Genomic DNA, 17,226 nt, shown 5'->3' with positions numbered 1-17,226 from the left:
TTTGAACGTATTTCGGAAGGCATCCGGCCTCCCTATAGCAACTTTTATGTTTGTGCTGAGCTTGCCACTAAATATTTTATAAGCGCTTAGCTGAGTGTGTGTGTCACCTGGATAAAGGTATTCTGCCACCAGGTCCCAAAATAAATAAAAATTCAATTTTAGTTTTACACTCAGCCACGAAGGGCATTGAAATCAGGGTTTGGCTTAGTGCGGCAATAGCACGTGCCAAGTGCGAGTCTGTTTTCATCGGTCCAAATGGTCAAACACTCCTGACCTGACATCTCATGAGAAATTGATTGCCCTGTGGCAAAGTTTGCCCAAAAACTTTACCATACCGACAGCTGTCAAGTTTGGGATCGCCAGAAATTATCTCAGCCCTTGCGACTTTTGTTTTTTAATTTAATCAATGCAGATCGCAACGGCACACACCAAGGTCATTAGGCGCAATGACAATTTAAAACTAGCCGAACTGTGACTGTCCACAAAAATAGTTTTGTATTTTTGGTATTGGAAGAGGAGAAATTTAACTTGGACCCTCTGACGGCATTGTGTTGGCTAAAAAAGTAAAAGTTAAGCACATTTCCAGTGGGATATTCAATGTGTTGTATGGTAGGTTTTTGCCGGAAAGGGTCGTGTAAAGCTTTCAAATTCAAAAAGGTCTGCCAATACATTACATCAACTGAGGGGTCTGTCTCCAGGGATGAGAGATTGAGAGGCATTTCTTAAGTTATTTTTTTCTTATTATAAGCTTAGCCTCATTTAGAGTACTCTGCTTGCATTGTAACCCACCATCAATTTGAAGAACTCCTTAAATTTCCCGCTCAAAACAAAAGAAAACTATACGTTTTCTTCTGTGCAGTAAAACTCGGCATTTCCTCTTTGAGTTGAAAAAATGTTCTGTTGAATTGCAACAAATATGAACAATCAATCTGTCTGTCTGTTGCAATGTCTATCTGACAAAAATCTATTCTGGTTTATACATATTTTTTGTTGCTTCTTTTTGCCATTCCACTTGTTTGCTTCCGTTTCCGTTTTATGCTTGTGCCCGATGCACAGATGCAGTTGCGAGTGGCATACGAATATATACATAAGTATTCATATATTTATTCAGATACTCGCACGCAGATGGATAATTGGCATGCTGTTAAAGCCACATTGTCTTCATTGTGTTAACAAGTCACGAAAATTACAGCTACTATTATGTCAGACTATTATTTGAAAGTGTACTCTAAAAAAGGGTAAGTAAAATGGTTCAGACAAGTCAATTGTGGTGTAAATATGTAAAAAACATTGGCAAAGAGTAGGGAGTAGGTAGAGTAGCGAATAGGGAGCAAGGAATCTGATCTGCAGATCTTATAAACACGCCCTCCTATTTTGGAAGAATCGAAGTAAAATATACTTTTAAAAATAATATGGGACAACATAAAAATAAAATAACATAAAGACGGTGGGACTATGAAAGGTTTTGTCGCTATTTACACTTCTATTCATACATATTCAACCTCTAAAGGATATAAAATCTTCAGTTTCCAATTTTATTTACATTTTACTCTCACAAATATTTTTCCTATATAGAAAATCAGTACATATTTATGGTTTTCAATTGTTTATTATGCAGAATGCCAAGTCCCGTATTTATTCTGCCGTGCTTTTATTGGCAGAATAATGTGAACGTTTATTGAATTCATAATCGAACTTAAACAGGATATTATTATCCATTTAAGAGTGCTCTATAGAAACGTTCAACTAATTAAATTCGCACTTATCAGGACGACGAGAACTACTAACTATTGATTAAAAAAATCAGCGCGCTGCTGGCGTTGCTGAGAACGATGACTCCCAGATGACCAGCACCTACCATGTTGAGTGTCTGTTGGGACCCTTCGTTCAGCAGGACGACGTCGAGAGAGGCAAAAGCCTCCAGGACCGTACGGCCTCTGGCGTTGGTTCGGGAGGACCCCCAGTTCTTATCCCAGGCGTTGAAGTCGCCCAGTGCCCTCACGCCTCCAATGGCCCGCTTCGCCAGTGCAGTCCTTGGCCCATTTGAGGATTGGTTCGCTGAGGATTGGCCCCCCAGAGCGCCAGAAAGGGGCCATGCAGTGATTCGGGTTGAGTGTCGATCTGGACTATCCGACCCCGCTGCTTGTGGCTGAACAGTTTCTGCCTCTCCTTCTCGATTTAAATTTCAAATTTCCGTTGGCGCTCAACTCCTACTCGGGTAACCGAACTCCAACCGTCTGGCAGTCTTAGGTCATTTTTAGGCTGTCCGGCAGCTCCGTCAGTGAAGCAACTCTGCGCGATCACCTGTCTCTGTGATCAGCTGCTAGGCGGGAAGCTCCAGGCAAAAACAGAAAGCAGAAAAGTTGTGTGAAAATTGTTTTTCTTTCGCTATCAATGTGAATATTTTTGGATATCCCGCGCGGAACGCACTGATTTTGCCCCTGCAGCCGGGCGGGATGTCTGCAAGGCCGGATTTCATACACAGTACGTGCCAGTGCGTCTGTAACCTGCACTAAACAGCTTTCCTTCTATTTTCCAGGCGGAGTACGGATTTATAGCCGGAAAACTTGGAGCTCATGGTCCGGACGCAAACGCATTCGTCAATCGTTTAAACTTCTCTGATAATTGCTCAGGTGAGTGTGAGTGTGTGTTTGTGTTGACCAAACTCCTGGATATTAGGTTCCTGCCGCCACGTCCCAAAATAAATACAAATTACATTTTAGTTTTACACACAGCCTCGAAGGCCATTGAAATCGGGGTTTGGCTTAGTGTGGCAATAGCACGTGCCAAATGCGAGTCTGTTTTCATCGGTCCAAATTTTCGAAGACTCCTGACCTGGCTTCTTATGACAAATTGATTACTCCGTGGCCAAACCGACAGCTGTCAAGTACCGGATCGACAGAAATGATCTCAGCCTTTGCGACTTTATTCTTTAAATTTAATCAATGCAGATCGCAACGTCACACATCAAGCTCTTTGGGTTCCATGGCAGTTTACAACCAGCCGAACTGTGACTGGCCACAAAAAGTTTTTGTATTTTATCGTAATGGAACTGGAGAAATGAAACTGGGACCCTTTAACGGCATTCAGTTGGCTGAAAAAGTGAAAACCAAGCACATTTGCAGTAGGTTCCGGGTTCGGGTTGCGGAAAAGGGACGTGCAAAGCTTTTAAATTCCAAAAGAGCTGTCAATACCATACAATACACTGGCCCAGCCTGTGTGAGTGCCTTGATGAGAGTCAGTTTTCCTTATTGTCATTAGTTGAGCCTCATAGGGAGTACTCTGTTTGCATTGTAACCCATCAACAATTTGAAGAACTCTCAAATGTCCCTTATTCTTCCGTGTAGTAATTATCTGCTTTTCCTTTTCTCTAGAAAATTAATCTGTCTGTCTGTTGCAATATCTATCTGACAGAAATCTGTTCTGGTTTATACTTATTTTTTGCTTTATTTTGCCATTCCATTCCATTGTTTGCTTCCGTTTGTGCACGTCGCACAGTTGCAGTTGCAAGTGGCACGGCTATATATTCACATATTCGTATGCTGGTGGATATTTGAGATACTGTTAGATTTACATTGTCTTCGTTGTGTCCTTTTATACACTTATTTTCTTACATATTCAACCTCTTGTATTTTCCTTCAGTTTTATTTATCTGGATTGAAATCTATAAATATTGAATACCTATTTATTTAGACATACATAAGTGTGGTCATCCACGAATTTGGAGACCCGTGCAAACGCTCCTTGGATAACCTTTAATGGCGTTTCCATTGATTTATATCACCGAAACCGTACAATGCGATGTATCAGAACTTTTTGTCAGATGGCACAAGAGAAGAAAAACTCCTATTTACTAATTGCAAGTTTTAATTAAATATCGACCTTCAATGCAAGCGACAAAAGGGGACAAAAAGCAGCAAGGACAACAAAGAGAAGAAGGTAGATACCGCAGTTTGGGACAAGGCCACGTTGATTTTTGGCATCGTAGCAGGTACAGAGACAGAACCAGAACAGACGCAGGACCTAAAGACTGTTTCGTGGATAGGAAGTTAGGACCCAAAGACACTTTCGCCAAAAAGGACAGACAATTCCTGCAAATGCAATGTCCACGGATGGGTATGGCGTTGGCGCTTGCGTTGGCCCTTCCGGCTCTGGTTCCGGTCGAGCCCGAGTAAACAAACGTTTCCGCTTTTAAAAAAGTGCTCTCATTTTTTGGCTGAATGGCCGAGCGACCCACTGGCGCTTCCGGGCGGTGTTGTTTGTTATTACAACCACAACCGACGACCGGCTGATAAGCAAAAAACGTCGTGCTACACCCTCAGACATTCTGTTGAACTATAAATAATAGTTACAAATTTTTTGTCGCCCTTTTTTCAGGCAAAACAGTTAAAGTGCAAAGGTTTCCATATGCAAAAATATAGTAACGAAAGAAAAAAGAGTTGCGAAAAAAATAGCATTCTTAAATTGCGATGGACTGAATGGGTAAACTTAGAGGTGATTTAAAGGAACACCTTTAATGTTAGTTCTTGAAGAAAACAAAGTCTTCTAGAGGAGGAATTTTTTTCAAGCTTTTTTTTTAACTTTTTGTCAGGGCTTCGACTGACGTTCTCTGTATTTTTTGGCCATAGCGCTATCAGGAGTCAGAATGCCTTTTGATGTTTCTTAATTAGTGAGCAGCACTCTATGCAAGGAAATCAGTCTTTATGTGGTCAACATAAAGAAAATGATTTCATGTTCGATGTGATTAATGTTGCCCTTTGCGCTTTTGTCTCACTGGAAAGCTGAGCTATGCGTTAATCAAATGTCAATTACTGCGGATACCAACATTGATGGCAGGAGCAACAGCAACAGCAGCCGCAACAGAGCAGAGGCCTGGGCTTACCAAGGATCCCGACACGTTTTCAGCGTTTTTGCCTTTTTCCCTGGCACACAGACATAGAGCCACTGAGAGAGACAGCCACAGACACACAGAGGGAGAGAGAGATACATATATGTAGTGCCAATCATACTCGTATCGGGAGACAAGGCATCCTTTGCTGCAGATTGTTCCTTCGCTGCCCTTATCCTTTATGCAATTTGTCTTTATGAACCACCCTTTTTGCTCACTTTATTCGGGGGCTCAGTGGTATGCGGCTTGCAACATTGAGTGGTTGGCAGTCCTGAGATATGTCCTACATTTCTTACGTTGCCTTCATTTTAAGTCCCACTTTCGTCTTCATTTTGATGGTCTTTAAATATCCCCGAAACAGACAGCTTCATACATGTTAAACATTCGGATGTGCAGCTCCTGCATTCGCCTGGTAATGTAAAGATTATAGATCACACACATATGTACATGTACTCGCAGCATGCTGCTACAGTGCGTATGATTATTGGCCATCGGGCGTGTATTTGCACAGAGGAAGCACTCCTCTTCAGCCTCAGCCAGTTGCCAATGTTACGCATTCGTCATCCAGTTGGCTGCTCGCATCCGTGGTCATTGTCCCTAAGGCCGCCGGGGCAGCTTGGGGTGTGAAACCAGTTACAAGCAGATTAGCGAGTCCATTATCAAATTGCATTCATGTCTTGATGGCGACATAATTGATGGATACGTTAATTGCACTTGGACTAGAATCCCTTCATATCAGCGTATTTTTTTTCTGTTAGTTCAGATGGACGTTCTGATGTACCTTCTGTCCTTCACAGGTTCTTCAGCTTCAGACTCGTCTTAGGGCTCGTTGCCTTCGTCTTTTTAGGCCTACTTTAAGAAATGTGTACTACTCGCTATAACTCTATTAAATGGGTATTCAGCTCGTATATAATCTGCAAACCTGAACGAAACTCGTAATGCCCCCAACAGTTCCTTGAAAGAAAAGTTGATGATAGACAATTGCTGGGGGCCGTTTAAAATTTCCCATGAAAAGATAAATATTTCTTTCATGGAGTAGATTACTTGTTGAGCTGCTGGCCAGCGGCATTTTCAAGTCTTAAGTAGGAGCGACCTCTGCGGAAATAAATAATCTTGTTATAGAATAAAAGCCTATTAAATTATTGCCATTATGCCGCTCGTTTTTGAAGTACATCTAATGACGTTAGTTCTAGTGGCAAATACAACGATGGCTGCGGGTCAGGGCGGGGAACAACTAAAGGAACGAGAGTCCTTCTAACGTGGCTACATTTATAGACAAGAGGATCTGCCATTGGCGTTTCACCCTGTGTGCTGGTCGGCCATTGCAGCAGTCAAAAAGGAAATGCTAAGTGGAACTTGTACTTGAGGACAAAGGATGCACAAAGGATACTAGCGCTCTCTGGCCTGGCTCGTTGTTACGTTATCTTAATGCGGAAGCTTCCAGCCGGAAGTGGCACAAATAACTTCAAGGGAGAATAAGTTCCAAGCTCGGCAGCAACATACGGCGAACATTCCGCTTTAAACGTTTTATGTGACTGAGTGCGAGTACTATGAATATCAATACCCAACCACCTACCTCAGACCGGAGCCAAGTAAGAAGTGCCCATGTAGGGGAAACATATTCCCAGAGTTTATCAGCTTGTTAGGCGGCTAAGGCACAGACAGCCCTGTCATTGGGCTGTCAGCTGTCAACGGTCTCATTCGTTTTTTGCCGAACTCCGGCATTGTTCAGTTGTCTCCGGCATTAGCGGACAGGAAGTCAGCTGTTGTCCTGTGCGCTGAACAAAGACATGCCGCATGACTCCTCCTCATCGCACATTTGAGCTGAAATTCAGGGATGACCAACAAACAAATTTTTTATGTTAAGGAAGTCACGTAAAGTGTCGTGTTCCTATGAAACCCACAGGAGAACCAGCTCGAAAAAAAGCCAAGCCGAATAACAACAGCCAGCCGCAGGACAGGAGGTCGTCTGTCCCCAACTTAATCATCATCATCTGCCTTTGGCCTTTAAGATTCTTTGTTAGTGACAGATTTTCTAATCTTAATTTATAATTTAAAGTTAGATTTGATCGTAAGCCTCGACCCTTTTCGAGTATATTTATGAGAATTTCTAATTGCCTCTGTCTCATCAATGTGCGGTTGGTAGCCTCAAATTATGCCACCACCACAGGACTAAGCCTAAGACCAAGACTATTATGAGCACTTTTGAGAAAAGTCCTCGGTTCGGCGGGGCATGCAGCTCTGCTTCTACGGCTAGGCTTTGTTCCGAGGCTATTAATCAAATGAGAAAGGAAATTTTTCAGAGCCTGGCATTAATTTGATTGGCTTTCCTCAGGCCACAAGGCAATGAAATGTTAAGTATAATATATCACCGGCTTGAGATTTGCGGAAAACAATATTAATTTAGTACGCTTTAATTTCTTTTTAGGAGGTTTTTTATATTTTCTTTAACTACTCCATAATAAAAGTCCATACTCCTGACTTATAAGAGTGCCAACAAGTGTCTCATACTGATTTGTTCTAATTTACAGTTTGGGGAGTATTTAGATTTTGTGTTTTTCTATTACACAAATCGAGCTAAAATGGGAGCGCCTGTCTGGAATGGCTATGTCTATGAATTCAAGCTCTCTGTCTATGTCTTTAAACCAATATTACCAATAGCCATGACAAAAAGATAATATTTATCCAAGACGCTGCCTGGCCTTGGCCTCTTTTCAGCTGGTCGTTAATAAAATTATTAATTTAATTCATTTTTAATATTAATAATAATACTATTGTTATTTTTAATCGGAATGACAGGATATGTAATAAGATTACCTTAAACATGTTCTTAATAACTGCCGTCAGAATCTATATCTTATTTAAATGGAATCCTTTGTTGGGACAAGCCATTTGGTGGAACTCATAGTAGAACCATGTGTATACATATATCTATATTTATCTATATTTTTGTTGCAGAGCTTCTCGATTACTCGTACTGTCTGCTTGCAGCCATAAAGGTGTGTCTGTCGGTTGGGTTTCCTCGTTGCCCACTCAATCTCACTGTATTGATGGACAGTCTATGCGCCTCAATTATGATTTGATGGGTTTTTACTGGAGTGTGTCACACACTGCGTATGCGTTATACTTGAGAAATGGGGAGGATGGAGCCCTAATGAAGTTTCAGGCTCAATGCATGTCATTTGGGTGCACCAAAAGCTTTTCCACATCCGGTCGCGACTGCTCTTATCTATCACCTTGCCACATCTTGCGTGGACTCTTCGGTGTGTGAATGCCGTTGAGTAATGCTGAACTCTGAATGGAGAAAAGTTAAGAAAACTCTGTTGCAATCAAGCAGACGATACAAAAGTATTGAAAAGGTCACCATCGCGTAAATTGAGATCATTGTGGGGAGAACAATAACAGAACACGTGTCTCTTGCGGTAGTTTCCAGAACATTACGGCATCCTTGCCACGTATTATTTTCCCTCCATCTCAGAAATACTGGTTGGTTGGTTGTCTAAGAATTTCAAAGTCATTAAACCAGCCCGGTAAAGTTATAAAAGAGCAATTGGCCAGCCACGAAAATTCCATCCAAATGGCCACAGAATCATCATTCAATCTGTCCGCAACGAAACGTGCCAAGTTTTGTCGAATACTATGGGGTATAGGGATACGAGCGGACTTTAATACGACGGCGCCTTTTCACCAGGTGGCATTAAAGTAATTGAAATTCGAATGCAACTTCCACTCGCCCTACGTCTCTGGAAAAGTTCAATTGCATTTTAATACATATTTTTGACTGCAGCTACGCTGCTCTCCCAGCTGGAACGTTCGAAAGGTCTGTTTCCCTCGAGTTTTCCAAAAGAAATAAATAAATTCGATGCCGTGTCGGGCCTCTGTGCTTTGCCCTGGAGCACCCATTGGTATTCGTATGGCAAACAAATGTACTTCGGGCTAAAACAATGTTTATGCAATCCTCTGTTAGGCCGTGTTTCTGTTTGTTCACAGGCTTGTCCGGTTCCTGGTGGAAATGGCAAAACAATGGATTTCCATGCTGCAGTAGGACAATGCTGTGCTCTCTTTCCAGGCCCGACGATGACTGCCGTGTGCTGCCTGCTCGTATTCCTTATCCAAGTAAATTATCCAAGATATGCAATTAATTCCCAGTGCCTACTTGGAATCTACTCATAGCCACGGTGCAAGTTTACTGAGTTTACTGAAGTGCGACGAGGACTCTGTATATGAATGGGAACACTCATATACACTCTAAATCTGTGCTTTCAAAACCGGAATATCTGTCTTCTTGGTCAGGTTTGCAGCACAAATATGTTTTGTCTCTCTGCCAAACACATCCCATATCGATGAGCTCAAACTTGAGGAAATGTGTCAGAATAAATAGAACCATGTCGCTTATAACTTGCGTGTTTCTCTGCTAATAAAATGATGTTGTTTTCGTTGCATGGCACTTGGCAAACAAATTTCACGTTCACGGTCTGCCAACAAAAATTTGTATTTGTTTTGGGCTAATTAAAATGAAAATGCAATGATGTTTATGGAAATTTTGCAAATATTGGTAGATGGAAATTCAATTCTGATTGTAAAGGTAGAGTTATTGTATTTGTGGACTTAAAATAAAGATTTATTTGAAGGTTTGCTTGTCTTTAATCTTCCCAAGATCTTCTGCACACATCGTCAACTGGGGTAAGTCCCTCACTCACTGCCACTGCCACTGTCAGTCACTCAAAGTTGACTGGCCTGTCACTCTGCTAAGCGGTATACATTTTTAAAGGCTTCTCTTCGGGAGACACCTCTATCTGGAAGGACAGCTAAGAGCAGGAGATGAGCTCTTCGCCGTAGCATTGTCAGCAGAGAATCAACATTTATATTATTAAATTACGTATACGCATACGGGAGTCACTGCAGCAATGCGTATACGTATACCCAGCCTTTATATTGCATCAACTTAATTTCATTTGCCAGCACCGCCAGCTGACAATGCCAAGATATAAAATTGTGGTTGTACACCGTTGCGTCCATATGGGGGGATTTATACCCATATTCTCCGACTGCCAGGCTTTTCTCTTGGACTGAGGCTTGGGCGATATGACGAACGGTGTATGAGTCCGAGTACGAGTATGCGGTGTGCGACAGGAGGCACATGGCGCCTGCACCCTGTCAAGTGTCACTTATTAAAACGTCAATTACCCATTTACATATGGTTTGGCCGTCTCGAGGGTGTTCTGCAGCCTCCTGTGGTATCCAGCGTGTGTTCCAATGGTTGACGTCCACAGGTTTGTTGATTCCGTGATCATAAACAGCGCTAATTGGACGGCTCTCAGGTGTGGCGATAGCTCACTAATTGCCCCACATTCAACAGTTATCTCTTTCCAAGTTGTTTGACAACTGCCCAATGGTCAGGGTTGTTATCCCACCCAAAAAAAGCGAGAACCTTCAAAGTGAAAAACTCACCACAAAAGGCATTCCCTGAATACATGGGAACTGCCACCATCGGGCCTGTGTCCTTCAGCAACGAGGCGAAAAACAGTAGCCCTTACAGCTGCCCCTTTTTGGCTACTGTGCCAATATTCCATCGCGTACACCCGCAGACATCGACAGTTGGCTAAAATCAAATGAACACAAAACGAGTACGAATACGAGTTCGAGGAGAAAGGACACGCGTTTGAAAACGAGCTGGCACTCTCGTTTTGTACTGATCCCAATACTTTTCAAATCGAATTCATCGACGTTTTTCACACTTTCTTAGTTCTTTTTGCCGCCTCTGTACGCCATTAGACTGGAAGGAAAATGCAACAAAAACCCAGAGATATGGAATGCAAGTTTGTAAACTGGATAGAAAATAAGACAAGGAAGTGGGATACTACAAAGAGATAAGGGATTTAAATAGAATATGGGTGTAGTTCATCTACCACTCCATCCAGAAGCACTATTGGGTAATGGTTGGTACTTAAAGCTCACCAATTTTGGGATGATATAAAGATGGCTACAACCATTCTACCTCTACCATCGCCAAGAATCATTCGTCATCATTAGTCAAAAGAATTAAGAACAGCGAAACTGAGAGACAAAATGTTGACATCAGAGGATACAAATATACGTGGAGCAGACGACAACTAATGAAACCACATTGCACCACAAAGCCCACAGAACCGATACACAACAGGAACAACCACAGCCAGCGGACCAACTAATTGAGAGTTCTGACCAATGAGGTCACATGGTGACCCTGCTACAGACTGCTGTGTTGAAGGAAATATTGTGAAATTTTGGAAACCAAAATGGACGACCTGTGTGGGAGGCATAGATTAGTAATGGGCCTATGTGGAATAGTTGTTTTCGTACACTAAATCGTTTAGTTTTAATTAAAATTGCAAATTGTGGGCTCTTGTGCCATGACAAATATGTTTTTGTTTAGCTGCGGACACATTTTCAAGTGATCCTTCTAATTTGGATGACAGCCAAACAATTATCCACCATTTTACGGCGTATAATTTGTCACAAATTCATTTTCAATTGGTACTATAAATTTGATTTGATTTTGTCCTGTCCACAGTGTGTGATTCGTGGTAGTCATGAAACTGGACAGACTTTTTGCCTTTTGTTTAAATTTATGTTACATTTTGGGAGGTACATCCTGTACCTTAAATGTATCTTTATCTTTGAAGCCTTACGGCTAAAGCCAACAACTTCCTAGACATAATGCATTTATGTTTGGTCCTTTATGTCTCCTCGAGTAGGGATTCAACGGTGAAGTCATCCGGAAAGTTGAAATGACACGTGTCTGTTGCTGCACGAGAATTCCCGGGAACACAACTATTTTATGTGTGCTGTAACCAAACATGAGCAGGAAGCAGACCTATCTCAACTGTCTGGAAGGTAGTCCTTTCGATGTCTCCATTCATGTCTGAGGGCTTCCTTCCATGCCTCAACGTCTTGCAGTAAATAAAGTGAATTGTTGAAATATTTATGAACCAAAGAAATTTCAAATTCAGACAGAAAAACCTTTCATTTCATTGCACATTTAGAAACCACTCTACAAGATAGAGTTTTCCCAAGCCATCAGCGAACTATGAGCACCGAAGTATGTTATGGAGAAAGTAACTAAGCAAAAAGGTTTACTACACACAAGGCAGAAATTTTCAGAACATGCTCTTACATATTTTGGCAAAATGTTCTCATGAAACACCAAAGTGCACTTAAAGAGAGAGGCTTGGGGCGATTTCAATTTAGTTAAAGCCACACGGATAATTCCACGAGCATCCTGAAGCTACATGAATAAACGTGTCCTACAGGGATACTACAGCACTTTGCATGTGAAGAATGTTTTAAGCCGTACGCAGAACAGAAGTTAACAATAGATTGTCATGGCGATGAAGCCAAAGAGCGAAGTGCATGAGTACCAGAGTGGGGAGAATTATGGAAATTTACATTTTTCGATTGGACCCTGGGATGGGGATGTGGCAATTTCTTTATTTGAATTGTCGGTCGGAGGCCTGGTTTATTTCTTTATTTCGCTTGCTCTGTGGCGCAATTCATTGGAATCTGTCGATGGCTCATTGCTGGGGAAGCAGAGCAAATAATTGAAAAAATAAAAACCATAACAACGGCTATCGCAGCTCGACTCCGCACCCGTCCGCTAATGAATCGAGCACTGGGTCCGTGCCAATTGCCGTCAACCACCGAGCGGGAGTGTGTAAAGGCAGGTCTTTATTGGACTTCAATTCATTTATTCGCATTCGAAATATTAATACCAATGCCGGTGTATTGTTTGAGTTGATTCGCAGAAGAAGCTCTGTTACATCAAAGACCGATTTGTGGCCTGTGTTTTTTTGTCCTTTGTTAATATGACTGGCAGGACATTCACCTGTTCTTTTGTAATAACTATTTATTGTTATTTTCATGGAAAATTGTAAAGTAAATGAAAGAACATATTTTGTTTTAATTTTAATTTTCTTCGAAAGCACACATTTACCCTTTAATTTTCCCCTTGGAGATCAAGAGTCATTTAGTGGGCGTCTACATTTGGCCTTCTTCTAATAGTCAGTCAGTGGAGCAACAACTACTTATAAGTAGTAGAAACGGGTTTCGTCTGCTTAAATATACATTATTATGATCACACCTTGTACACTCAATCAACCAATGTTCAAAAATGTAATTTAACCTTGAAAAAATGCAATATATATTTAATTAGCATATAATACTTTTACGAGTATTTGTAAGCAAGTATTTCCCCCATTCCATAGTGGATACACCTGACATACACATACAACTGACACCTTGAATAAAAAAGACCACATTTAATTTTCTGGGTTTTCCGAATGTTCACCGGCAGATGTTTTTCCCCTTGTGATGTCCAAGGAGTGTATGCAGTCTGTCGGATTGCATTGGAAATTATCGAAGCAGCCAGAGGATTAATGTGCTTGGATACCACCGCCAAATAAATATGAAAATCAGCTCAACAAAGGCGCTTACGGTAACATAAAATCTTTTCTCAACTATTAAAGTATAAGAGAAATCCTTGGCATAATGCATTCCGAATGGAACAGATCCTTTAATACAGCTAAGAGTAAAGGAAAAAGCAAAGCCAGAGACAGTAGGAGGAAGGAAGGCCGGAAGATTAAGGACGTAGGGGCTTCTGGGTGCTCATGGTGCCCAAAATATCATCCACATCTCACATGGCATCCCCCTGCTGTGTTGGGGCTCGACTATTAGCATATTCCCGCCATGCTGCTGCCACTTAATGATGCAGAAATGTGGCCCAGAGTGTGGCCAAAATTCCAGCTGTTTTCAAGCCATTGATTATGCGTGCTCTTACCAGACTTTGTACTCCCCTCTGCGATACATACTCTACGTACATACCTTGTATTCATCTATTTATTTATTTGTTTTTTTCCGTGGTTTTCGGGAGTTGGAAACTACAAACTATTGTACAACAGCCCCATCCCCAATGTGATGGAGGTTCAGGAGGCTGCTGTGGATGCTTTCCATTTGCCATGAAGAGATTTTCATCTGTTTCTGGATCTGGTTATATTTCTGTTTCTGTTCCGTTTTTGTTATGCTTTCATTACAATACGAATATTTGCAGGCACCCGAGGTGGTGCGAGGTAACATTCACTCATCAAAAAGGAGGAAAAGCCGAAAAAAAACAAACCAAATCACGTTGAGGAACCCCATTCAAATTCAGAAACTTCTGCTGCCTGTCTGCGGATTTCCAATTAAAACGTGGCTCAATCACAGGCATTGAATGTGATTAATCAATCATTGGATTCGACTCATCGTCTGATTATGCGCTAATCAAAGTCAGCTCTTTATTGGAAGCTCTGTCCTTCGCCCATCGTTACGCTTTCTTTCCTTTCTTCTGTATAGTTTTCTCGATTTCTCCCTGCTCGAATCACAAAGGATTAAATTAAATATTCTGCTAATCAGGCGAAAGAATTGTTGCGCAATCTGCAACTAAACGCCAGATTCCGTATCCACTCTTCAAAGCCCTCGAGATGTCGACAGACAAACGATTACCAATTAAATATGCAAATTGTCTCTCTCTTTTTCTCTTTCGCTGCCACTAAAAATGGGTCGGGAAAAGGCAGCCGCAAATCCCTTTATTCGGCTCTTATCCAATTCCTAATCGAGGACAGCACTTTTCGCACTGAAATTTAACTACCGCTGGGAGTTAGCCTTGAAGCATTTTTTAAACACAATGAAAATGATCATTTCTAGTCAAGTCTATGAGGAAAATATTCTCTTCTTGCAGCAGCCATCAGGCTCAATCCAAGTTCTAGCCACAAAACTAGTCCTGTTTCTTCCCAACCAGTTGACACACGAGTCCGAACACAGCGAAAGTTTGGTTTGGCCGCACGAATGGCAAGCTGCCTGGAGATACAATTCCAACCCAACTCCTGAACACTTATTTGGCAACTCACTTTAGAGAATGTTAACATGAATTAAATTGAGGTCTGGCAGTGACCACAAGCCGAGGATACAGCAGATGCTTAATTTTATTGATTCCATCTAAAGGCTCAGAATTGCTAAGCCAAAAGGATTAAAACGCTCAGGAAACAAGCTGTAAATCGTGCCCAAGCGAGCCGTGTAATAAAAGCGGAAACAAACGCTCCATCCAGGTGGAGGTTCTGCCATCCATGCTGTCCCTGAATACTGGAAAGGGTTCACCCAACAGGAACAGCAGCCGCTGCCACCTAACGAGCTATGCTATTTTCGCGGCTTTAAGTTGAAGCCATAAAGTTGATACCTCCAACGTCCTGGCACTCGTAGTCAAAATTGTACACCCACTACCAGGCGTTGATTTATGAAAACATTACGGGGACGTGATGTGACCGAAACTGGGATTAAGACTCTGCAACAGCTATCAGCCAGCCAACAGCCAACAAGCAGAGAGGCAAGCGGGCCAAACGGCAGAGTAGCAGCGACTCTAATAGCTCAAATTTTTCAGGAGGTGCGCAACCGCATATAAATACTAGTATGACTATACATTAGGCGTGGCACTTGGCTGCGGTGAGACGATTACATAACGGGGCGTATGCGCAACGCATTGAGCCAGCTGCAAATGAGCCGGAGACTGTCAAAGGGAATTACATGCGATAACTCAAATGCAATGTAGAAACTTATGTAAATTAGTTTAATTACAATTAAAAAAAAAAATAACCTGCTATTTGCACTAGTATTACATTATAATAGGGTCGATAGTTCTTATATGTATGTAGATGGAAGCAATAATATGGGTTGCTGGAATTATAAATTAATAGCTCAATGTCTTTTACGATTTACAACTTCAGCTAACAGATCAATTTATGTTATTATGTTTGCTTGCTCTCCAGATTTGTTTATGGGTCACGCTTAAGATAAATGTGCGGCACGGTAATTGTCGATGTATCTATCTTCAAATATATGTATATGTTAGCCCCGGTGACAGACGACCTTCAGTAGCTGGAATGAGCTGAAAGCTTTGTGGTGATGGTAGGTAATTTATTTCTTGTTTTTTCCCCTTGACTGTGTCGATTGAATATTGATCATGTGGGGCAGCACGTATACGATTGGTGGACGTGACCTAAGTCGATTTACCTCAAAATACTTCTATGTCATGGAGTACCGAATCTTAGATTTTAAACAGAAAGAATATTTACCTTTACCTTTGCTTAAAAGTTAACCTTTACCTCATCCTTGTGGACAAAGACCTGAACAAAGCATACATTTGTATAATGGATGAGTTTTGTTGTCTCTTCTCAAGAGCTTCACTGAATTCACAATAGAATTACTTGCTGGAAAATTGTGTTTGACTAGGCATCAATTTACATCAAAGTAAAGTAAATTCCCTCCTGCCCCTCTCACTTACTCCGAATCCAATAAAGCAATTTTGTATTGTCAATTTAATAAAGCCTTTTTCGAGTTCATATAAATGGATTATATTATTCCTGCTGGAATATTTTATTAGAAAAGTTTTACGCTTCGTTCAACCTCAAAGTGGATGGTGGCAAGGAAAAGTCCTGATAAGGAGCTATGAAACCATCCAAGGAATGGATATTTATTGGGATTGTCTATCGATTAAGCTTCTTAGACTCTGAAGCCCGTTGCTGTGATGTCAGTTATGGCAACCGTGTTGGTCATGTCAACAAAAGAGTGTTTTGGCTTTCATCAGAAAACAGAGGACGCCAAGGCAGGCATCATATTTGCAGGCAGCTTGGCTGCACTGGCAGCTGCACCTTCTTGCAACTCTATTGTTAACAATACAAAAGAAATGGAAGGGGCAAAATTTGAATAGCAGTCCTGTTCCTCGTATTGTCTATTGTCTGTTCTAGTTTCCAAGGATCCACAGCACCGTCCTCCTCTGCAGAGCCAATTGGAACGTGCAATTATTTAACCCACATTGCGGCCACTCCGGCAAGGTTAACTGGCTCCACCAAAAGTGTTAAAGGCCATGGCATGGGCGTAGGCCCGTCCCAGCCACCCTGCTCCTCCTCGTGCATTCAGCAGTGCGTGTTGCCTCGGTTTCGGCTAAAATGGAGAAAGGGTCATGAAACGCCTGAATACGCAATGAGGGAAATTCAAAAACAAGCCGTGTTTGAATGAATGCGTCGAGAGGTGGAAAGTGGGATCTAAGCGTCCCAACTCCCACCCAAAGTGAATGCCAAAACAGTTGACTGGGTAAACAAGTGCAACGAGGCACAGAGAGGCAAAGTGTAGGGGTTACTGGATGCTGCTTTTAGATATGTCCTTGCCCTATGTGCCGTGACAATCTATAGATGCTACTCTACTCTAACCAGTTAATGTGAATTTAAGTTATTTTCATTTGATGTACTTTGGATGCCACTGTGCTTGGATGGCGA

General features: G+C 41.7%; 1 long non-coding RNA gene across 1 annotated transcript; it reads left to right on the top strand.

Moving 5' to 3' along the window:
- The first annotated feature begins 2,308 nt into the window (after positions 1-2,308).
- LOC26532658 (uncharacterized) lies at positions 2,309-3,044 on the top strand. The gene is made up of 3 exons (XR_004469303.1): positions 2,309-2,484; positions 2,540-2,633; positions 2,724-3,044. It is a non-coding gene; the product is annotated as an uncharacterized lncRNA (long non-coding RNA).
- Positions 3,045-17,226: the final 14,182 nt, after the last annotated feature.

The sequence above is a fragment of the Drosophila pseudoobscura genome, chromosome 4, assembly GCF_009870125.1.
Source record: "Drosophila pseudoobscura strain MV-25-SWS-2005 chromosome 4, UCI_Dpse_MV25, whole genome shotgun sequence".
NCBI classification, from domain to species: domain Eukaryota; kingdom Metazoa; phylum Arthropoda; class Insecta; order Diptera; family Drosophilidae; genus Drosophila; species Drosophila pseudoobscura.
This window is presented reverse-complemented; position numbering and strand designations above follow the sequence as displayed.